At 38.7% G+C, this 23,960-nt stretch overlaps 1 protein-coding gene and 1 long non-coding RNA gene across 2 annotated transcripts in view; both read right to left on the bottom strand.

Moving 5' to 3' along the window:
- The window catches only part of LOC111764216 (zinc finger protein 568-like), a 129,943-nt gene that overhangs the window by 25,209 nt on the left and 80,774 nt on the right, over nucleotides 1-23,960 (bottom strand). The window lies entirely within an intron of this gene.
- LOC101415539 (uncharacterized) lies at nucleotides 1,261-8,537 on the bottom strand. Its single transcript, XR_011646328.1, has 3 exons — nucleotides 8,502-8,537; nucleotides 2,996-3,035; nucleotides 1,261-1,348 (listed from the first exon to the last, which is right to left on the bottom strand). It is a non-coding gene; the product is annotated as an uncharacterized lncRNA (long non-coding RNA).

Here is a 23,960-nt window from a genome sequence, read left to right as displayed (position 1 = left end):
CTCTAACCCTCTTTCTCCTGTTTTTTCCCTCTCAACCTCCAAAACTCTCTTTAGTTATTTTTTTGAAGGGCATGTTTCTTATTGACAAATTCTCTTAATTTCTGTTTATCTGTAAATATTTTGAATTCTCCCTAATATTTTTTTGTTGGCACAGGATGGTTTAATAAAAAGAAAACAGCACATATAAATAACAGAGAGCTTGTGGGATTTATTCGGAGTGTGTCTTTAGGGGCAAAGTTTCTATCTTGCTTTGTTATTGTTTTAAATTTCCAAATAATCTCTCCATTTTCCTGCTCACTCCACATTTATCACTTCTTTTACCTTCAGGTTACCTTCACATGTATTTCCTAGCATGTCTCCTTAATTTTTGAATGCCAGTTTTGTTGGATACAGAATTCTTGGGTGACAATTTTTTCTTTTAGCACCTTAAATATGTCATACTACTCCCTTCTTGCCTCCATGGTTTCAGATGAGAAATCAGCAAATTATCCTTACCTAGTTTACCTTGTATGCAATGGATCTCTTTTCTCTTGCTGTTGTCAGTATTCTCTCTGTCTGCCTTGAGCATTTGAGAATTAGACAAATATATGTCTCGGATAGGGATGTTAGGATTTATACTGTTTGGAGTGCACTGCGCTTACTGAACAAATATATCCACATCCCTCAAAAGAGTTGGAAAAATTTCAGCCATTATTTCCTCCAACACTCCTTTTGTCCCCTTTCCTTTCTCTTCTCCCTCTGGGATGCCTAAAATATATGTGTTTGAGTGTTTCATGTCATCATTCAGTTCCTAAATCCCTGCTGAATTTTATCTATTTTTTAAATCTATCTGTTCTACAATATGTGCACTTTCAGATGTACTATCTTTGATGTCACTAATTCTTTCCTCTCCCTGTAAAATCTGCTGTTATGTGCTTTCAGCATAGTTTTTATTCTTGCATCGTGCTGTTCATCACTTAGTCTGTTTTCTTTTTATGTATGATTTTTTTCCATATGTTTCCCAACTTTATTCTTAATATTCTTTATCTCTTCCTTCACTTCATTAAGTTGATTCATTATATTTGTTTGGAAATCCTTGATTAGTTGTTCCACATTCTGCACCTACTCCTGTTTTTTAAATTTGTTTATTAGACTGGGACATGTCTTCCTGTTTCTTAGTATGGCTTGTAATTTTTTGCTGGTATCTATGCATCTGTTTATCTTGATAGGGTTATTCAGAAGGTTAGCTTCTCTTTCTACACTAGGGTTTTATTTTGTTTTTGTTTGTGTTCAGGTTCCTCTTTGACACTTGGTTCCACTCATTTTATATCCTTGTAGTTGTCCATTTTCCCATGACAAAATATTAAGACTGTAGAAAAGGAAAGAGAGAAGAAGAAAAAACAAATACTAGGAATAATTTTTTAAAAGGTAGATAAGGAACCATAAATGAGCCAGGAAAAAAAATAAGCAAGGAGTATAAAAATCATAAAAAATACAAGGTGTAAGAATAAAAAAGGTGGGATAAAAAAAAACAACAAGAAAAAATAGATTAAAATAAAAGATTGGAAAGATGAAAAGAGAAGAAAAAAAATGAAGACCAAATAAGAGGAGGTAGTATGAAGGAAAGCAATAGAAGAGGGAAAAATGAAATAAAGAAAAGAAAGAAAGAAACTAAAGAGAAAAAAAATAAGGAAAAGAATGAAAGTAAACAAAGGAACATTAAAAAAACAAAAAATACTCCAAGAAAAACAGGCTTCCCTCTTAGGGCCCTAGGAGACTTCCCAAGCTGCTGGTGCTCATCAATCCATCACCCTGCAGCTCACCCTCCATAGGTAAGATACCCAGTTTTAGAGGATAAAATAAAGAATTAAAAAGTGAGATAAAATAATATAAAATATAAAAAACATTAAAAACCCTAAAACAAAAGAATCTGTTTATAAGTTTCCTTCATGAGGTACTGGCTAGTGCCTGACAACCTGCTGGATCAATCTCTGATCCTTTCTCTTAGGAGGTACCTGGGATTGAACAAAGACCTAGTATATGTGAGGCAGGCATTCCTCTACTGAGCCATACTCAATCCAAGATTAGATAGGTTTCTAAAAGCTTATTTAGCCGTCCCTTACCTCTTTTCCCTCAGGCAAGCTGGGATTCTAACAGTTTGCTGGCTATCTTTCCTGGCTTCCTTCCCACAAGGGCTGTTAAACACCTGTCTGCCTACCCCCTCAATGACCTAGTTCCTCTCTCTCCCAGGGTGAGGGTGGGTGTGACAGCTTGCCTAATTGGATCCTCCCCTCCCCTCTTCCTGGGGCTACTTCAGCACTGGCTGGTTTGTTTTTTTCCTATGTTCTGCCCACCCTATCTACCCTCATCCTTACGCCTCTCTTGTTCTGAGTTTGCTTGGTGCCAGTCCCACATTTATTTGCATTTTAGTTACTGCACAGATAGGTCTCATTCAATCTCTACTTGTTGGGCTGGCCACAGCAAAAATTCAAAGCAGGCTCAGCTGGCCAAACACATTGAACAGAAACAACTCTCCTCCCTCTGCCAGACCCCCTTCCTCCTAAGGAGGAGGACCTTCTTTCCTCTCTCAGTTGGCTGTGGTAAGACAGGGGTTTCACCAAGGCTATTCGCCTTGTATATGTGTACTTCCCAGATGCAGTGCGAGTAACTCATGTTTTTTGTTTGGCCTTTTTGTCTCTCTGTCTCTCTCCCTCCTGGATGATGTGCAGTACCTTCTTTGTCTGCAGATCCCCAAATAAGCTCCCTCAGATAGCTTTTTGTCCTTCCATTGTTTCTGAGAGAGTTCAGCCCTGCATACCTATTCCGGTGCCATCTTTGAAGACATTCCTATTTCAGTATATTCTAACTGCAGTTTTTCAATGATGTCAATAATTTATAATTCTCCTAGCCAAATTTATCAATTTAGGGTTTTTCATCATATTGTTTGGATTAGTATAATCAACTTTATCACACTGCAGAATAAGGTAGTAAAATAAATACATCACTTAAAACTCACGTGGGACTTGATCATTTCTCCTTTCTGGGAGAGTAGAGTCCTGAGATGGCCAGTGTGGGTGATAGGTAAAAGAAAAAGAAAAAAAAAAGGCATGAGAAACCAGTGGCTTTGTAGTTGTAGAAAAGTCACACAGATGAAGTTAACCAAGAGGTAGGGGAATAATATTAAGATCCATCAAAAAGCAAGAATCACCACACTATTTGGAGGCATTAATATGTACAAGCATGAGTGACAAGATCATGAAAATCCTATGATGCTTCAATGTGGATTTTAAAAATTGTTTTTAAATGAAAAGTATAATTCAAAGTTATTTCCTAAAATCATCACTTTATACTTGCATTGGTTCTTTTTGACTATCTATCTGACTCTGTCTATCCATCCATGCATTCATCTAACCATTCATCTTAACAATCTCAGTCATAGAAAACTTGCAAGCACGGTATAAGGAACTTTTCACAACTGAACCATCTGAGAGGAAATTCCTGACCAAATCCCACATCATCCTGAATATGCTAATGTGCATCCCCCTGCAAAAGAAAATATCTCCATATAACCACAACACAATTACCAAGATCAAGAAATTAACATTAATACATGTACTCATCAGACTGCATTCGAGTTTCACAAAAGGTCCCAAAAATGTCCTTTGCAGTGAAGAATATAATTCAAAAGTAGACATTACATTTAGATGTAATGCCTCTTTAATCACAGTTTTTCCGAATTGCCTGGACTTTGCGTATCAACCTTTCAAGTTATTAATTTACATCAGTACAGACTTGTGATTTCCTATTTCACTTAAAAGACTTACTATTATTTATTTTAATGCTCACTTAGTCCCAGATTTGACAAGTAGGAAACCCTTCCAAATGGCTTCTGTGTCCTTTTGACATGTCCTTATCATTCTTTAAGTACTTTCTTACTTTCTGGCACAAGATATTATAGGTTCATTTACTATTTGCCTTGCCCAAAACTGGAATCACTGATATTCTTCAAAAAGTCCTAGTTCCTATTAGTAGAGGGAATGTTATTTAGAGGCCAAGATCTAGGTGCTAGCACATTCAATGCTATTGGAGTGTTGTTGCTCCCAGGCAAAGCTAATAATATATAAAAATAAACACACTCATAAATTGCATATACACATATATTCATTTTTATCTAAGCGTATATAATGAAAACTACAAGTCCACACTAATACTTCCCGTTCAAATATAAAAAAAACACAGGGTTCATTCTAGTTTTCTCCTTTATCATATGTGTAACTCCCTTCTCTGAGATGGAGAAACTTTGGTTCCATTAGCCTTAAATGTGTGTGTGTGTGTGTGTGTGTATGTGCATGTATGTACACAATATATTTGATTGGTCCTCTTGGATATAATCAATATCCCATTGCAAGGGCTATACTCTATCTGGGTATAAACCTCCTCACCATGAAAGGCTCCAGCAGGGCTTTAGGCCCCAATGGCTTCACTGACATGAATGCCTACCTTGCTCAGCCTCACCTAATGTTGTCAGGGTTAAAGGGTCAGGAAGGGAAAAGAATGGAAAAGAGGAAGAAGAGTACAGATACAGATATTTTGAATTAATATATGAGGTGCTACATGAATTATTTTGCTAATTTATTATTCCCTTGAATACTATAATTTCACTTCCAAGATTTGCCATTAGTATATAAATAACAGATACTCAAAGAGATTATCAATAGAGAGATGGAGATTATCAGAAGGAAAAAACAGAGCTAAACACCACAGTAAACGAAATAAAAAACTCCCTAGAGGGGTTCAACAGCAGACTGGAGGTGGCAGAAGAAAGAATCTGTGAACTTGAAAATATATAGCTATATAGAGGTATGTGTGTATATAAATATATATGTATTTGTGTATGTATATGCATATGTGTACATAGTGATATATTTCTATATAGTATATATCACTTCTGTCAAATTATATGCTGTTACAGTGGCATTTTTAGTTGTATGTGTGTAACATATATGCTTATAGGTATACACACATACTCACAAACACATGCATATATATAACTAAAAGACCTACCACAACAAGAATATGAATTAGCGGAGAATGTTTTGAAGTTAAAAGTATTCTAATAATTATACTACTGGAGAGGAAAATTAAGTTTAAACTTTGGTAACTTAAGTATGTCCTTAGAAATTTAATTTTAAAATAATGCAAACAGAATATATAAATATCTTCTAAAATAGTAGCAAAAAAGAGGAAGGGGAAGCAATCTAAGGAAGAGAGAAACAAAGTTTAAAAAGTTAGGAAAACAGACTTCACAAAATAAAAAGGTTGAAATAAACAAAATATGTCAGTAAGTGCCTAATTGTAGAAATAAAAATAAGATATAGCTGAAGGAGGTATGAAAAAAGGCTGAATATGAGAGGACAGAGAAAACATATGGGCACAATACTAATCAAAAGAAAGCTGGGATACCTATATTAATTTCAGAGAAGTAAACTGTAAGTAAAAGCATTATAATAACCAAAGAGATCACTGCATAATGATAATAAACTTCAAAATCCATAAAGAGGCACCAATTTTCAACTTTTATGTATATATAAAAGACAAAATTGACAAACCTACAAAGAAAAATATCATAGACTGTGGGCAAGCCACCGACGCCTTGTTAGACATAGGAAAACCTCTCTAACTATAAGGCCTTTGGGGTTCTACCCAAAAGATGGCGCCGAGGCATGTCCCTCGGAAATCTGCCTTCCCCCCAGCAACTAGAGCGCATGAACCAATCAGCCTCGTTAAATTAGCATAGCCAGTAAGCTGCTTGCACGTTGCCTCACCGTCTATAAAAGCTACTACACTTCCTCAATAAATCAGACCTGCGCCACCAGCCTGCGTCTCCAGAGCGGTTACTGTGTGTTGTCTTGCTCTGTTTGCCCTTACCTCTTCTGGAGCGGAGCCGCTGTATGGCACCGCAAAAATAGACATAGTGGGAGATTTTACACACTTCTATCAGCAATTGATAGATGAAAGACAAAGAAAATCATTAAGGTTACAAAAGATTTGAAAAATATTTCTTTTCAGCTCGATCTGATGGATATACATTTTTAAAATACTATATATTATTTTATATCAGACCACACATTCTTTTCAAAGATACAATGAATATTCAGATAAATTAGACACATTGGGCCATAAAGTAAAACTCAAAAATTTCAAAAGTCATATTAGATATCAGTCATCAAAGTAGTAGCTAATGTGAACACATAGACAAAAAAAAAATTTGTTTTCTCCCCAGGAAGTATAAAAGAAGGTAGTAAAGAAGGAACAATTTAGAAGAGGGCAGAGTAGGGAGCTCCATGACTCAGTCCTCCTATCAAAACAACTACTGAACAGGCAGGAACTGTGTGAAACAGCTAATGAGAAACTCTGGAGGCCAGAAAAACACTAACCAGCATCCAGGGAAGAATGGAAGGAAAAGGTTGATAAAATACCTCTTGAGTGATCAATAAATGCTGAATAAAACAGTGCTAAAAAAAACAAACAACAAATGTATAATGCTAATGTAAGATGCTATTAATAGGGGGAAATGCAGGAGACGGAGGGGTTGAGGCATATAGGAATCCCCTACACTTTCTATGTGACTTTTCTGTAATCTAAAAATTCTCTAAAAGTAAAGTTTATTACATATATAAAAAAAGAACTACACTTGCTCTACATCCTCAAAATAAAATAAAACATTTATGCACCTAATATGAAGCAGAAACTGATAGAAACTGCAAGGAGAAACAGATAAATCCACAATTATCATTAGAGATTTCTATACTTTCTCTCAATTGAAAAAAAAAAGTAGATAGAAAATTAGTAAGGAATAGATAGATTTAAACAACGTTATCGACCTACTTGGCTTTACTGGAATATACAGAACACTGTACCCTACAAAAGAAGACTACACATTCAGTTCAAACACACATGCACAATATATGAGCATATTCTGGGCCACAAAATAAATGCCAATAAAGTTAAAAGGATTCATGCCATACAAAGGGAAAATAATGAATTGAAATTAAAAACCAGTAACAGAAAGATCTCTGAAGGTTCCCCCAAATTTCAAAAACTAAATAACACTCATGTAAATAACCCAAGAGTCAATGAAGGGAAGTGGATGTAGCTCAAGCAATTGAACACCTGCTTCCCAAATGGGAGGGAAGTTCTCAGTGCCTCCTCAACAACAAAAAAACAACAACAAGCAAAACAAAAAAAAAGACCAACTCTAGGGAGCTGATGTGGTTGAGCACAGGCTTCCCACATAAGAGGTCCTGGGTTCAATCTCCCGACCCCAGTACTTAAAAAAAAAAAAAAAAAGTAAATGAAAAAATAAAAAGGCAAATTAGAAAGCCAGAATAAATGAAAAAAGATTGACAAGTGATAACTTTTGGACCTGGGCATACGAAGGTTCGTTATCACTGTGTACATTTGAACTTTTCAATAATAATTAAAAATCAAAGTTAAAAAACAGAACACTGTTGCATCACAAATAACACAATAAAGCTTTCCTTTTAAAATCCATGAACCTCAAATCCATTCTTCCTCAACTCAAGCACTATTTGGAAGGATCGATCACAATGAACTACACAATTTTCTTGCTCCCAGTCTACAGAAAGTTGACCTGCCCCTCTTCTTTCAAGGATTATGTAGGAAATTTCGATAGGAAAATAAAGATTCCTATTCTTGAAAAATAAAGGCATTTGAGAAAACAAAGAGGAAACATCTCCTCACCTTGGACTCTGCCTCTAAATGTGCAAAAGCCACTCTTTCCTCCTCTAGGCTCTACTCTCAGGAAAAGACGAGTTTATGGGATTTTTGGTCTTTCTTGGGAGATACTCTATACTTTTTATAAAAAATCCAGGACTTCCTACATGAGAAGTAGGCGCTCAACCACTGAGCTACCTCTGCTCCCAGAACCTACAGAATTCCATTCCAGGGCTCTGTCTCCAATGGACAGTTTTCAATGCAGAAATAGATTCTAGCCCAAGACACCTGTGACCTTGGCCACCTTACAACACAAGCAATCCCAGTCATACACACCGTGTACACCAGGGGCTCTTTTAACAGGGGTCCACGGACCAAATTTCTGCGGGTACGTGAGCTTGAATTAATTCTGAATAATCCTAAAATTTAATTTAAAAACATGCCCATGTGCAGTGTCATAAAACATCTGCCGCTACATTCTGAAAAGGAGTCCATGGAACAAAAAAGGTTAAGAAAGCCTGATGGATACCCAACAACAGTCGGATAAACACAGCTAGACAGGTAAACAAACACACAGTCACAAACACCCGCTCACAACTCCAGACTCACAAATAACCCAAACTCAAGCACTCACACACAAAACCACATTTGAAAACGCCCGGTCGCCCACAGTTACTGAGACCAAGTACCGTCTCACACACAAAACCACGTAAAACGCGGCTACACAAGCAATTCCCGCGCCCCTTCCTCCGCGCGCTTCCGCCCAGTCATTCCGGACCCCTCACCTGGAAAGACCGTGCAGTTCAGGGTCTAGAACGCGGCGGTCCGATCAAAACTCGGTTCCGCTCCGCCAGCCCAGCGGGATCGGAACTAAAAATCAACCTCAGGAGACCTTCTCCTGTCGCGATGCCCCAAAACTCGCGAACCAACGGAAACGAACCCGCGTTCGGTTCGCGGGCCCTCTGGGAAATGTAGTCCAGCGCCCGAACGGCCCGGGCGAGGAGCCCGCAGACCAGGACGACTAGTCTGCTCCCCGGGACCCGCTTCCGGATGCCGCCTGGCCCACGGCGACCACGGTTCACGCCGGGGGTTTGCGTCCGCGCTCAGTGTGCAGGTGTGGTGGGCGCACTTGTGCTGGCGGTTATACGTGGACGGGGCGAACAGTGAATTGACTCCAGGTTCTCGGGGTGACCTGAAAGAGGAGGAAGCAGCCTTTGGTAAAGAAAAGAGGGAAGGACCACATGCTGGGTGAGGACCCGGGAACGCTTCGTACTGGCCTTAGGACACGCTGTGTGTTTCCCTGGATCTCCTTGGATCCTTGGTATGTCGAATGCGAGTGTGTGTTTGTGTGAGACATACAACTCGTGATGTCGAGTAGATCGAGTCGCCTTGTGGCTGGGTGTGTGGTGTCAATCCTCTCCCCCTGCCCCCCTCCCCCTTGTTTGTGCTGGCTGTCTGCTCTTTGTGTCCGCTGGTCTTCTTAAGATTCTTAGGAGGCACAGGGAACCCAACCCAGGACCTCCCTTGTGGTAGGCGGGTACCCAACCGCCTGAGCCACAGCCACTTCCCTGAACACATTTTTTGACGAGCAAACCTGGGCTTACAGACAGAAAAGAACAAATGGCTGTTAAGCTTTTTGACAAGCCTGAACTTGTTCTCATTTTCTTCTTCAAGGCATCGTGGTCATTTTTTTTGGTCATTTTAAATTTTGACAAACTTGTGAAATTGCAGGACAGAGGAAATAGAATTGTAATTTCACTGCTTTTCATGTGAAAAAAGCAAAATTAATAAAACCTGCTCTAAATTTCAGGACTATATTTTGATCTCTTCTTAGTAATGTGACTTAAATAGCAAGTTTGGTGACCAGGATTGTTGAGTGAAAGAACCTATGTACATGATAAATAAAGATGGTCAGTTGCAGTGACATAGGATGGGTTGAATGGACCAAGAATTTTATCAGAGTATATATATGGGAGATGTTGAGTGTTTGGTTTTTTTTAAAAAAATTTTTTAGAGCTGACCTAAATGATGTTGGGCTGCATTCATTGTCTCAAGCCACATCTGTTTGACTTTGGGTTTATCTCCTTTGACATGTGAATAGTTGCCATGAATGCTTGCAAGAGGAAGGAGGCTATTGATTAAAAGTGAAAAGAAGGAATCCTTAACCTGAATTGAATAGGTTCCATGTGGATGTGATGTGGGCTATGGGTGGTAGGCTCTTTGTCTCTTTAGAGATAACCTAAACTATCTTTGACTTGTGGGTGTGGGATGATGAAAGGTTGCAGTCCTGCCCTTAGTGAGCAGGAGACAGCCTAACAATGCAAGGTCTATAAACTTTAAGTATTCAGGGGAAATGCAAAGCAAATATGCTAAAAGCTTATCGAATGCCTGAGGTCCATGCTGAAAGCTTACTAAGATGTGGAAATATATGCTAATTCAAGCCTATTGAGAACTGAAACAAAAGGACCATTTGGCCTTTCCTCTCTGTATAAAAGGGACTAAAAAATCTTGTTCGGGGCTCGGGATTCAAACAGAAAGTTCCCGAGTCCGGCAGGCCATCAATAAACCATTTTTCCTTCTCAAAATCATTCCTGAGTCCTGGCCTCTCTATACTCAAGTAATTGAACTTCTCTCAAATTCTACAACAGATGGGCTTACTATTGGATATTAAACTTGTTAAGGTTGGTATGTATGTATGTATGTATGTATGTATGTATTTAATGTGATTTTTACTTTTAGAGAAAGAAAGTACAGGCAGTTCAATCAGATTCACAAAGTGGTACTTTAACTCAGAAAAGTTAAGACCATTAGAAATCAGACTACAGGAGCTGAAGAGTACATTTTATTTTCTTAGAATAGCATGTGATAAAATTAGTATTAAAAATATTACATACTTTTTGGAGGGATTCACACCAAACTATCAATGGTGGCCTTTGGGATGAGAAGATAGGACTTCAGTTAAGCAAGAAGTGCTGCAGAGGATTTCAGCAATATGGATAACCTCTCTCGTTTTTAAGAGGGAAAACATATTATATTTTTTGTGTACTTTAAAGTCATCAGTTTCTCCAGAGGCTGAACTGATACCACTTAGCAAAAGTCCCAATCATAAAAGATATCCTTAAACTCTCTGGTGGACAAAGCCCAAAGCAAAGACACTTCTCTCAAGCAGGACATTCTAGAAACATAGAGAGGAGTTTCTAGTAGTTGAGGGCAAAGACCAGCCATTTCTTTAGGTAAGATTAAATTTCTCTCTTCACATGTTGTATAATGATGTATTCCTCTATATCCTTCCCCTAGATTTACCCATTATACGTTTTATACCATTTGCTTAATCTATGTACATATATTAACATATCTGTGTTGTTTGTTGCTGAACATTTAAGAGTAAATTGCACCCATTGCTGCTAACTATTCTCCAAACTGTTTCCATGGAATTCAAGGTCCTATCTGTGCACACCCTCTATTGATTAGGGTACAGACAGTAAAGATCTGTGGTTCTGGGGATTGTACAAGAACCTACAGCACCATGGCTTAAATAAGACTGACGTGCACTCCTTTCTCATGAGTTTAGAGGTAAGCATCCAGGTCTGGGGGCAGAAAAAAAAAAAGAGTAAATTGCAGACATTATAAAGTTTCACCGCTAATAATTCAGCATAAACTTGGTCCTATCAGTACACGTAAGAAGTATAACACTGATTCTCAATATCATCTAATATACTGCTCATATTCAAATTTTCCCAGTTTTTCCCCAAATATCCTATATGCCCATTTTAAAAACTGATCAAGGATTCCAAAGTCATGCATTGTATAGGGATTGGGTAGTCATTGGTCATGTCTTTTTAGTTTCTTTAATCTAGAGCAGTAGTCCCTCCCCACCACCTGCCTATTTTTGTCTTTCATGGTATTTTTGAAGAGTCTAGGACATCTTTCTTATAGAATGCCCAACATTCTGGATTTCTATGATTGATTTACATGATTAATTTTAATTAAAATGTATTTGGCCAGAATATTATGAGTGCTATTGTGCTCTATCTATTGTATGTCATCAAGAAGCACATATATATTTTTTTAAGATTTATTTTTATTTATTTCTCTCCACTTCCCCCCCACCCCCCTGTTGTCTGCACTCTTGTGTCGATTCACTGTGTGTTCTTTTGTGTCTGCTTGCATTCTCGGCAGCACTGGGAATCTGTCTTTTTTGTTGTGTCATCTTGCTGCGTCCGCTCTCCATGTATATGGTGCCACTCCTGGGCAGGCTGAGCTTTTCACATGGGGCAGCTCTCCTTGTGGGGTGCGCTCCTTGTGTGTGGGGCTCCCCTATGCAGGGGACACCCCTACATGGCATGGCACTCCTTGTGCCTGGCAGCACTGCATGTGGGCCAGCTTACCACACAGGCCATGAGGCTTTGGGCTTGAACCCTGGACCTCCTATATGGTAGGCAGATACTCTATCAGTTGAGCCACAGTTAACTTCCCTATAATTTCTTTTTGATCCATTATTAGTGATACTAAATTCAGTGACATTTTGCAAGTACACTGTACCTGATATGATACAAGATACCTTTTTTTCCTTTGTAGTTAAGAAGTAATCTGGAGGGGATGCTTTGAAACCATTTTACATAAAACCTTTTTTTAATTTAATTAGAGAAGTTTTGAGTTTACAGAACAATCATGCAGAAAATACAGAATTCCCATACACCATCCCACCACAAACACCTCACATTGATGTGAACCATCTGCCACAATTGGTGATAGCACATTTTTATAATTGTACTATTAACTAAATTCCATGGTTTAAGGTACACTGTGCTGTGCAGTTCCATGTATTTTTAAAAAATTTTATAGTCTTACCAAATATACAATCTAATATTTGCCCCCTTAATTATATCCAGATATATATTTCAGCACCATTAATTACATTCACAATACTGTGCTATCATCACCTCTGTCCATTATCAAAATGTCATAATTCCAAATAGGAACCCTGTACATTTTAAGCCTTAATTTCCCATTCCCGATCTTTACCTGGTACCCTGGGAACCTATATCCTAGATTCTGACTCTATGGCCTGCTTATTCTAATTGTTTCAAATCAGTGAGATTATATGATATTTGTCTTTGTATGTCTGCTTTATTTCACTCAACATGTCTTCAAGGTTCATCCATGTTGTCACATGTATCAGGAATTCATTCTTTTTTTTAGTTCTCCATTGTATGTATATACCACTTTTTACTCATTTTGGACACTAGGATTGCTTCCATCTTTTGGCAATTGTGAAAATTGCCACTATGAACAATGGTGTGCAAATATCTGTTTGAGTCCCTGCATTCAATTCTTTTGAGTATATACTTACTAGGGGGGTTGTCAGGTCATGTGGTAGTTCTATACTTAGTTTTCCAAGAAACCATTAACTGTTTTCCACTGTGAGTCCTGCCTTTTTTGTCCTATAATTCTTCCATTAATGCTTTCTTTCATGTTTGATTTTTGTGTCAAGTCATTTTGAGTGCCTTCCAATTTCTATCTAGATTAATTTCTCATCTATTTTCCTAAAGGCCACCATGGGGTTAAAATTTGACATGCTAAATATAGAAAAATGATTTGATACCAACTTAACTTCAATAGCATGTACATATACTTATCCTATAGCTTTGTCACCTCACCTGTTTTTTTTTTGTACTTGTTATCACTTATATCTTTGTACATTGTATGTCCAAAACCATAGATTTATCATTATATTCTATGTGTTTGCAATTTTGCATCTGAAACAAAAAGTGCAGTTACATTCCAAGGACGGAATTTGGTAGTTATATATGCCAATAATACCCAAATATTTACCTTTACAGCAGTTTTCCATTTCTTTATGCATCTTTGAACCAATGTTTAGGGTATTTTCCATTCAGTCTGAGAAACTCCCTTTAGCAATGCTTATAGGGCAGATAGAGTTGTGGTGAACTTCAAGTTTTGTTTATCTGAGAATGTCTTAATTCTTCTTCATTTTTGAAAGACAGTATATAAACTTCTTGGCTGGCAGTTTCTTTCCTTTCTTTCTACACATTAACTATTCCAAACAACTGCCTACCTGCCTCCATGACATTTGATGAGAAATCGGCACTTACTCTAACTGGCATTCCCTTTTACATGACATACTGCTTTTCTCTTTCAGCTTTTAGAACTCTTTCCTTGCCCTTTTTATTTGATAGGGTGATCAGTATATGATGGGGTTTATTTTTCTTCATGTTTATCCTATTTTGTGTTCTCTGGGCTCTTTGGATATGCATATTCACATATTTTGTTGTGTTTGGGGTGTTCGCTGTCATTATTTCTTTGAATATTTCTTCTACAGCTATCTCTCGTCTCCTTCCGGGACTTGCATAATGCATATATTGGAATGTTTAATGATATCCCAGAGATGTCTTAAGCTACTTTTGTGTTCTTTTTGGAATTTTTTCCTTCTCCCCTCCCCTCTTTCTTCCCCTCCCCCTCCCTGCTGCCCTGTTGTTTTTTTCTGTGTCCATTTGCTGTGTGATCTTCTATATCTATTTCCCTTTTTGTCTTCTCTTTTCATTTTTCTCCTCTAGGATTCACCAGGATTCAATCCTGGGGACCTCTAATGTGGAGAGAGGTTCCCTGTCATTTGCGCCAACTCAGTTCCTGGATTCTGTTGCACCTCACCTTGATTCTCCCCTTTGTCTCTTTTGTTGCATCATCATCTTGCTGCATGACTCACTTGTGTGGGCACTGGCTCGCCGTGTGGGCACTGGCTCGCCATGTGGGCACCTGCCTCTCCATGCAGGCACTCACACAGGCACTTGGCTCACCATGCGGACATTGGCTCACCACACAGGCATGCTTTTTTTTTTTTTTACGAGGAGGCCCCAGGGATTGAACCTGGGTCCTCCCATATGGTAGGTAGAAGCCCAATCACTTGAGCCACACCTGTTTCCCTACTTTTGCTTTTAATAGATCTTATTTCTTTCTGCTCTTCAGCTTCACACATTTCAGTTGTCTTATCATCTGTTCACCAATTCTTTCTTCTACCTGCTCCAATCTGCTCTTGAAACTCTCCTGGGAATTCTTCATTTCAGTTATTGTGGCTTCAACTCCAGCAGTTCCATTTGGTTCATTTTTACAATTCCTATCTCTTTTCTAAGATTTTAATAAACTTCATTCATTGTTTCCCTGATATCTTTTAGATCTTTCTCTGTTTTCCATTCATTTCCTTGAGTATTTTTAAGATCATTTTTTAAAAGGCTTTGTTCAATATATCCACAGACTGATCTTCTTCATTGTCTTTTCTAGGTTTTTATCCTCTTTATTTGGATGGGCCGTCTTTACTCATTGTCTGTCTTGTACTCTTTAGTTGCACACTGCTCATTTTAATATTTTTAAATGTTAACTCTGAGATTTATTTGCTGACATGTCTTTTTCATTTTGTAGCCAGCTGGCAGTAAGACAGAGATATACTTCCACGTCAGCCCTCCTATCAGAGAGGTCTGCCCAAAGCATTGTGATAGCTATCTTCCTGGGCTTCTGTCTTTTCCTGGGCTTTTATATGTTGTTTTTTGTGTTCCCATGTTTACAGGAGTTTGGTTGTACCCTTGCTTTCCCAGGAGACAGACTGCCCTCACCAGGATGTTTGAAGCTAGCATGCCTTTTCCCCAGATATCCTCTTCTGTAGTTTCTTACGTTTCTTTCACTGTCTTGTGTTGATTTTTGCCTTGAGGGCAAGTCCTGAGAGGAGAGGCCACACCTGAGAAGACTTTCCCAAGTCAGTCTTTCCCTGCCAAAACAGGGCCAGGGAACCACAAAGGGGGTGCATACTGGCTCAAAACTGCCCTTGGGAGGGGATTATGAACACCAAGAGGTTCTCCAATGGCTCCCTAAATCTGAGCTTTCCTGATTTGCCCAGCAAAGGCAGTCCTTCAGGTAACTGTCCCCCACAGCCCTGAGGAATCACAACATCATGAAGTTTCACCACTGCTATCCTTGTCCAGGGTGGTTTGAAAAAGTGGTTGCCACTGCCTTTGTCTGGGGTGAGTTTATATTAATACAACAGCTGCCCACAGAGCTGGGCCCCCAAGCATCTGAAGTCATTAATCAAAAACCATGATCAGTGGTTGGCCATGCCTACCCTGGTCTTGGTGAAGAGGATTTTTATGTTCTTTCTGTCACCAGTGAGCTAGCCAGCAGCTGGATCCCTCAGTGCCCTCCTGCAAGAGTGGTGGATGGGTGCTAGAAGCTGCTGCACAGAGAGAACAATGTACTGTTCTTCACTTTAATTTATCAACCTTTTCCTCCCACCCTTCCCTGGATGCCATTCAATGTTCTTCTGGCCTCCAGAGTTTCTCATTAGTTGTTTCATACAGTTCCTGCCTGTTTAGTAGTTGTTTTAGTGGGAGGATTGAGTCCTGGAGCTCTCTACTGTGCCATCTTCTAAATACCTTCTTTTCCACTTTCCAGGGAGAAAACAAACTATTTATTATTATTATTATTTTAAAGGTTTGGACTACATAAATGTTACATCAAAAATATAGGGGAGTCCCATAAACTTTACAACCTTCTCCTCCCCCACTTTTCCCCATTAACATCATCTTTCATTAAGTACATTGGTATATTTGTTATAATTGATGAACACATATTGAAACATTGCTACTAAGCATGTTCTATAATTTACATTGTGGTTTACACTTTGCACTGAATTTTATAGGTTTTGACAAAATGTGTAAGGCCTGTGTCTGTCGTTGCAGTGGCATGCAGAACAATTCCAGTGTTCCCAAAATGCCCCATGTTATACCTATTCTTCCTTTTCCCTCCCCTCAGAACCTCTGCTGACCACTGCCTTTATATCAATGTTACAAGCTCTTCCATTACTAGAATAAGTCTACTTTAGTCTGTAGTTGCATACCCCCTTATGTTTGTTCATTCCTCAATCTTGAGGATTTGGGATGGTGATGCCCACTCTGTTTCTGGTTGAGAGGGGGCTTAGATTCCATGGAGCAGTTGGGTGGAACTGTCTTGCTTGCAGCTGTAGAAACTCTTGGTTTTGGGAGATGGGCATTGCCCATCATCATTTTGTTAATTGTTGTTTTGCTAAGGAAGAGGCAGACATTTGAGATACATACTAAGGGAAACTTTATTTAAGCAAATGGGTAATTAAAGGATCACTATAGTAAGCAATAACCATATAACAAGAAAGATAGGTCAAAGAGATAACTTAAAGGGAAAAAAAACACATTTTTAAGTCAAAAAAGTACATAGAAAAGCTGCTTGTTAGTAGTTAATAAAATGTGTGGCTTGCAAGCAACAAACGGGTCCAACTGTTGTGGAAATTCAAAAGCCACCAGATAGTTAATAAGAAAATAATGATGCATATATATACAAATCACTAAACCAGGGGACACACCAACATTTGGTCTCTCATGAGGCTGGGAAGTTCTGTTCAACAGCAGGCCAGAGTCCTGATCAGAATCACAGCCCCAGGCAGAGTGTCCTCTCCTGGATAAGACTTCAATCAGTAGTCTAGGGGCCTCCCCTTTTTAAGGAGTTCTTAATCGGAGAACTCTTACCAATCTTGGCAACTCGAGTGGTCAGCACATTCTGAAACAACAAAGCCTGACCCTGAGGAAGTGGCTGGCTCCCCCGAGGAGGGACATGAAATCTCAAAAGCACCCTATTCTATTCATGGGAAAGTTTTGACAGAGCTATCTGTATACTTGCAGGCATGGCCTTCAACATGTTCTCCCACCAGACCCAGTTAACATTCCTTGGTGCCTGTGGGAAGAAGATTCCCAGCACCTGCACATTCTCAACTGTTGGTTCACAATTCTTAACCCATTTCTTACTCACATTTATATCTATATTAGTTGTCCTGGGTGAGTCTGATGAATTAATTGGAAAATAGGTATCGACTGCAACTCTGCTGTACCAGCATAGGAACAGCTGGAAGACTTAAGTCTCAATAAGTTTAAAAATGGGTATAGTGCTAAATTATAGGTTCAAATAAAAAGGGCCTAAGAAGCTTGTGTGGGAAAATTATAAATGAGTCCAGCTCCGATACATTGGAGAGATAGGTTTTCATAAATTCCAAGGTAAGGCCAACAGACAGGGTGCCAAATTCCTAGGGCTTCCCTGCCTATAATGTTCAGATGTCTCTAGAGCCCTGCTTGATGCACTGTTTACTGCAGCACTCAGTGAGATGCTCCTAAGATGTATGTAAGTATAACCTTTGAAATGACCTCCCAACTCACTTTGAAATCTATTAGCCATAAAAACTCATTTGTATTTGATATTTCCCCCTTTTGGTCAAGGTCTTCTTCCAAAAGCATTGCTAGTTTTCACTTGGTAATAATCCTTTGGTGCCATGGAGGCTTATTCCTGGAAGACATGTACCACTCGAGGGGAGGATAATGAGTTCATATACTGAGTTTGACTCAGAGAGAGATCACATGAGAGCAACAAGGGGGTATTCAGGAGGTAACTCTTAGGCAACATATAGTACTAGACTCAGTTTAAATTTCACAAGAACAAGGTTCATAAGTACAAGAATCAATATCAAGTACCTGGCTTGTTGGTCTGTCCTTTGCTAGCCTACCCATGTACTCTAGGGATTCTTGCCACTCTATTACAGAATGTAGCAGGACTCCCAGGTTGGAAATTCAATGTTCTTTTGTTTAATATGTGAGTCTCAACCCACTGAGATATATATATGTAAGATAAGGGATTCCCCTCACATTTACCCCTATTAATAAAATCTTATATGAGTTTGGTACATTTGTTATAATTGATGAACAAATAGTGAAGCATTGCCACTAACAATGGTCAAAGTTTACATTATGGTTTATATTCTGTACAGTACACTTTTATAAGTTCTAACAACATGAATAATGGCCTGCAAGATCATGCAGAATAATTCCAGTGCTTAATAATGCCCCATGCTCCATCCATTCTCCCTCCCCTTGTCATCACAACTCATGGTAACAACTAGGTTGCAACTTTTGAGGAATAAGGTTCATAGTTACATGCATTAAATATTGAGGACTTGACATATTCATCAGTCTTCTTTTGTTTGGCACTATGTTCTCAAGAGACTCTTGCCCCTCTCCTTGAGAACATAGCAGGACTCACTAGAATGAGAGTTTAATATTTTCTTGTTTAACATGTGGATTTCCACCCACTGAGATAACACACTATGACAAGATGAACACTTTCATATTCTGTGGAAGCATACCCCAGGTTCACCCTTTCCCACATATCCCCCACCCCCAAAGTCCTGCAGCAATAACCCTCCCCTGCCGTATTTGCTAAAAGAACATTTGCACCATTGTAGTTTTAGCCACAGACTTGCAAGACCCCAGAGTTCACCTGTTCCTTCCTCTAGCGTTCCCCCCAGTTCCATCATAGTCCAACTCCCACAACACACTCTTCACCCTTACATTCCAGCACAGTCAACCCATTTACATCCCTGTACAACCATCACCCCCACCCAGTGCCAAACCACCCCTTTCCACCTTATCAGAGGTTTTGCCCATACTGAGCATTGGTTCACCATAGTCTACTCCCTTTCTGTCTTCCTATCTTCCAGACTCTAGCTCTGTGTGTCTGCTCAGTTTGCTTAGGTCATATCAGTGAGATCATGTAATAGTTGTCCTTTAGTGACTGGCTTTCTTAACGCAAGGTCTTCAAGATTCATCCTTGTTGTCCTGTGTGCCAATACTTCATTCCTTCTTACAGGTGAGTAATATTCCATTATATGTATATAAACAACCTCTGCTAATAGTGAATAATGCTGCTATGAATACTGGTGAGCATTTATCTGTTCATGTCTCTGCTTTCAATTCTTCTGGGTATATACCCAGAGGTGGGGTTGCTATATCATATGACATATGACATTTCTATAGTTAGCTTCCTGAGGAACCGCCAAACCATCCTCCACAACAGTTACACCATTCTACATTTCCACCAGCAATGGATGAGAGTTCCCTTTCCTTCACATCTTCTCCAACACTTCTTGCTTTTTAGGAAGTACCAGGAATTGAACCTGGGACCTCATACATGTGAAGCAGGTGCTCAACCACTGAGTCAAACCCACCTCTATTGTATTTTTGAAGCTGTTTATATATTAGAGATTTTGCACCTCTGTGATACAAGATGCATTTTTTCCCAATTTGTCATTTTACTTTTATGGTGTTTTGACATGCACAAGTTTTGCTTTCTTTTGCTTTGTTTTTAAAACTGTAATATAGTAATTTTCATCAAGTCATGATTAGGGAAGTTTTCTCCATTTCTAGATTATAGAACTCATCACTCAAGTCTAGTAACTTGTGTGTTCTTTTATATCTTGAAATGTGGATAGCTGCTTCATTTGGAATTTATCCTTCTGGACTGGTATCAGAAATTAATCCAAGTTTATATTTTTCTATATGCTATACTGCTATTTCACTTCCATTTATTAAAATGTCCATATTTTTCCTACTGATTAGACCTGCCAACTTTATTGTATATAAATTTCTGCTTATAATTGTGTCAACTGCTGGATTTTTCTTTTCTGGCGCATTTCTTTAATCATCATATTATGAGTATGATAATTCAGTTTGAGTCTCCCATTTTTACCTTAGAAGTTTCATTTTTCCAGGTTTTCGATGACTGATTCAATCTCATTACTTGTGATTGGTCTGTTGAGTTCATCAATTTCTTCTTTCATCAATGTGGCTGCTTGTCTGTTTCTAGGAATTTCTCCATTTCATCTAAGTTATCCATCTTGTTGGCATTTATTTTTTCAAAATATTCTTCTATGACACTTTATTTCTGTGGGGTCAGTGGTGATATCCCCTTTCTCATTTATTATGTATTGCATCTTCTTTTTTTTCTTTGTTAGTCTAGCTAAGGATTTGTCAATTTTATCAATTTTCTCAAAGAACCAGCTTTTGGTTTTGTTAATTTTTTCTAGTGCTTTTTTTTTTTTAAAGATTTTTTATTTTTCTCCCCTTCCCCACCCCTCCCCAGTTGTCTGCTCTTTGTGTCCATTCACTGTGTTCTTCTATGTCTGCCTGTGTCTGTGGCACCCAGAATCTGTGTCTCATTTTGTTGTATCATCTTGCTGTGTTAGCTGTGTGTGTCATTCCTGGGCCGGCTGCAATTTCTTTGCACTGGGTGGCTCTCCTTACGGGGCACACTCCTTGCACATGGGGCTCCCCTATGCAGGGGACACCCCTGCGTGGCACGGCACTCCTTGCGTGCATCAGCACTGTGCGTGGGCTGACTCATCACACAAGGCCCTGGGTTTGAACCTTGGACCTCCCATGTGGTAGGCAGATGCCCTATCCATTGGGCCAAATCCACTTCCCTAGTGCTTTCTTATTTTTAATTTCACTTAGCTTTGCTCTAATCTTTGTTATTTCCTTCTTTCTACCTGCTTTGGGATTAGTTTGTTATTTTTCTAAGTCCTCCAGGTGTACAGTTAGGTATCTAATTTTTGTACAGGGACGCGGACTTGGCCCAGTGGTTAGGGCATCCGTCTACCACATGGGAGGTCCGCAGTTCAAACCCCGGGCCTCCTTGACCCGTGTGCAGCTGGCCCATGCACAGTGCTGATGAACGCAAGGAGTGCCGTGCCACGCAGGGGTGCCCCCCACATAGGGGAGCCCCACGTGCAAGGAGTGTGCCCCATAAGGAGAGCTGCCCAGCGTGAAAGAAAGTGCAGCCTGCCTAAGAATGGCGCCACCCACACGGAGAGCTAACAAGATGACGCAACAAAAAGAGACACAGATTCCCCAGTGCCGCTGACAATAACAGAAGCGGACAAAGAAGACAATGCAGCAAATAGACACAGAGAACAGACAACTAGGGTGGGGAGGGGAGAGAAACAAAATAAATAAATCTTTAACTTTTGTACAGTTAGGTATCTAATTTTAGCACTTTCTTCTTTTTTAATATAGGCATTTATGGCTGTAAACTTCCATCTCAGCACTGCTTCTGCTGCATCCCATAGGTTTTGATATGCTGTGTTGTCATTTTCATTCATTTCAAGGTAGTTACTGATTTCTTTTACAATTTCCTCCTTGACCCACTGATTGTCTAAGAGTGTGTTGTTTAATTTTGTACTTTATCTGGTTCTCTGCCCCTTACTGATTTCCAGCTTAATTCCATTGCAGTCAGAGAAATTACTTTGTAATAATTTCAATCTTTATGAATCTTGAGAGTTGTTCTGTGGCCTAGCATGTGTCTATCCTGGAAAATGATCCATGTGCACTCAAGAAGAATATTTATGCTGCTGTATTTAGGTATAATGTTCTGTGTATGTTAGATCCGTCAGCTTATTTTTCAAGGTCTCTGTTTCTTTATTGATCCTCTGTGAAGATATTCTGTCTAATGGTATAAACGGTGTATTAAAGTCCTCCCTTATAATGATAGAGGCATCTGTTTCTCCATTTATGTTTTCCAATGTTTGCCTCATGTATTATGAGGCACCCTTGTTAGGTGCATAAATGTTTAGCATTGTTCTTTCTTCTTGATGGTTATCCCTTTTATTAATATATAGTATACTTCTTTGACTCTCACAATAGTTTTGCATTTAAAGTCTGTTTTGTCCAGTATTAGTATAGCTACTTCCACCCTTTTTTGGTTATTGTTTGCATGTAAAATTGTTTTCTAACCCCCTTGCATCCCTGGGTCTAAGGTGAGTTTCTGGTAGACAGCATATATAATAGATGGGTCAAATTTCCTCATCCATTCTGACAATCTGTGTCTCTTTGATTGGAGAGTTTTATCCATTAACATTCAATATTATTACTGTCAAGGAATTACTTATATTAGCCACATTTTCTTTAGGTTTATGTATGTCATATGTTGTTTGTATTTCTTTTTATCTTTTTAGTTATTCTTACTCTCTTCATTTCTGCTTATCTGTGAATTTTTTAACTCTCCCTCATTTTTGAATGCCAGCTTTTCTGGATAGAGAATTTTTGACTGGAAGGTTTCAGATGACTGTCTTTGACATCACTAATTCTTCCCTCTGCCTGTTCAAATCTGCTGTTATATGTTTGGAGTGTTATTTTTGATTTCTTGCATTGTGCCTTTCACCACCATCATACCCTTTATCTTTTGATGTATGTTTTCAATTTCATCAGTATGTTCCCCCAGTGTCTTAATATTCTTTATCTCTTCCTTCACTTCATTAAATTGATCCATAATATTTACTCGGACATCCCTGATTAGTTGTTCCACACTCTGCATCTCCTGTTTTTTAGTTTGTTCATTAGACTGGGCCATGCCTTCCTGTTTCTTAGTATGGCTTGTAATTTTTTGTCAGTGTTTAGGCATCTGTTTATCTTGATGGGCTTATTTGGTTGGTTAGCTTCTCTTTCTACTATAGGGCTTTATTTTGTTCATTTTATTGTGTGTGAGTGTGATGTGGTTCCTTTTATTCTTTATCTTTGCAGTTGTCTGTGTTCCCTTGAAAAAAAAAATTAGAACCAGAGAAAAAGAGAAAAAGAATAATAGTAATAATAATAATAAATTTTAAAAGTTGGTAGAGGAACTATACAAGAGCTAGGAAAATAAATGAGTAATAAGTCAAAAAAATTACAAAGGAATAAGAATAAAAAAGGTGGAATAGAAAAAATGAAACAAGGTACAAAATAGAGAAAAAAAGTAGAATGAATTAAAAGGCTAGAATGAGAAGAGAGGAAAGGAGGGGGGGAAATGAAGGCCAAACAAAGAGGTGGAATGAAAAACAACAACAACAAAAAGCAGAAAACATAAGATAGAAAAATGAAGGAAAGAAAAGAAAGTAGGTAGAAAAAATAAGTAAAAGAAAAAGAAAGGAAGCAAAGAAAGGAATCAAGAAACAAAACAACAAAAAAACACCCAGGAAAAAAACAGCCTTCCTTCTTAAGCCCCTAAAGACCTGCTCAAGCTTCCGGTGCTCATCAATCACCCTTCAGAGTGCCCACCACAGATGATGTACTGGATTTTAGTGACTAAAATTAAGAAAAAGGAAAAAAAAAAAAAAAGGAACCAGCAAAAATTCTAAAAATAAAAAACAGCAGATTCAGGAAAATCTAAAACAAGAAAAAAACTCTGTATGTTCCCTGTCATAACGTACCAACTGGTGACTGATAGCCTGGTGGATTACTCTTGGGATCATTTCTCTAAGGAGACCTAGGAATCAATCCAGGGACCTTGTATATCAAGGACAGGAATTCCTCCACTGAGCTACACAGGCTCCACAGCTTCAGTGGGCTTCA

Source organism: Dasypus novemcinctus, chromosome 18 (assembly GCF_030445035.2).
Source record: "Dasypus novemcinctus isolate mDasNov1 chromosome 18, mDasNov1.1.hap2, whole genome shotgun sequence".
NCBI classification, from domain to species: Eukaryota; Metazoa; Chordata; class Mammalia; order Cingulata; family Dasypodidae; genus Dasypus; species Dasypus novemcinctus.
Note: the sequence above shows the minus strand (reverse complement) of the source record. Positions and strands in the feature narration are given on the sequence as shown.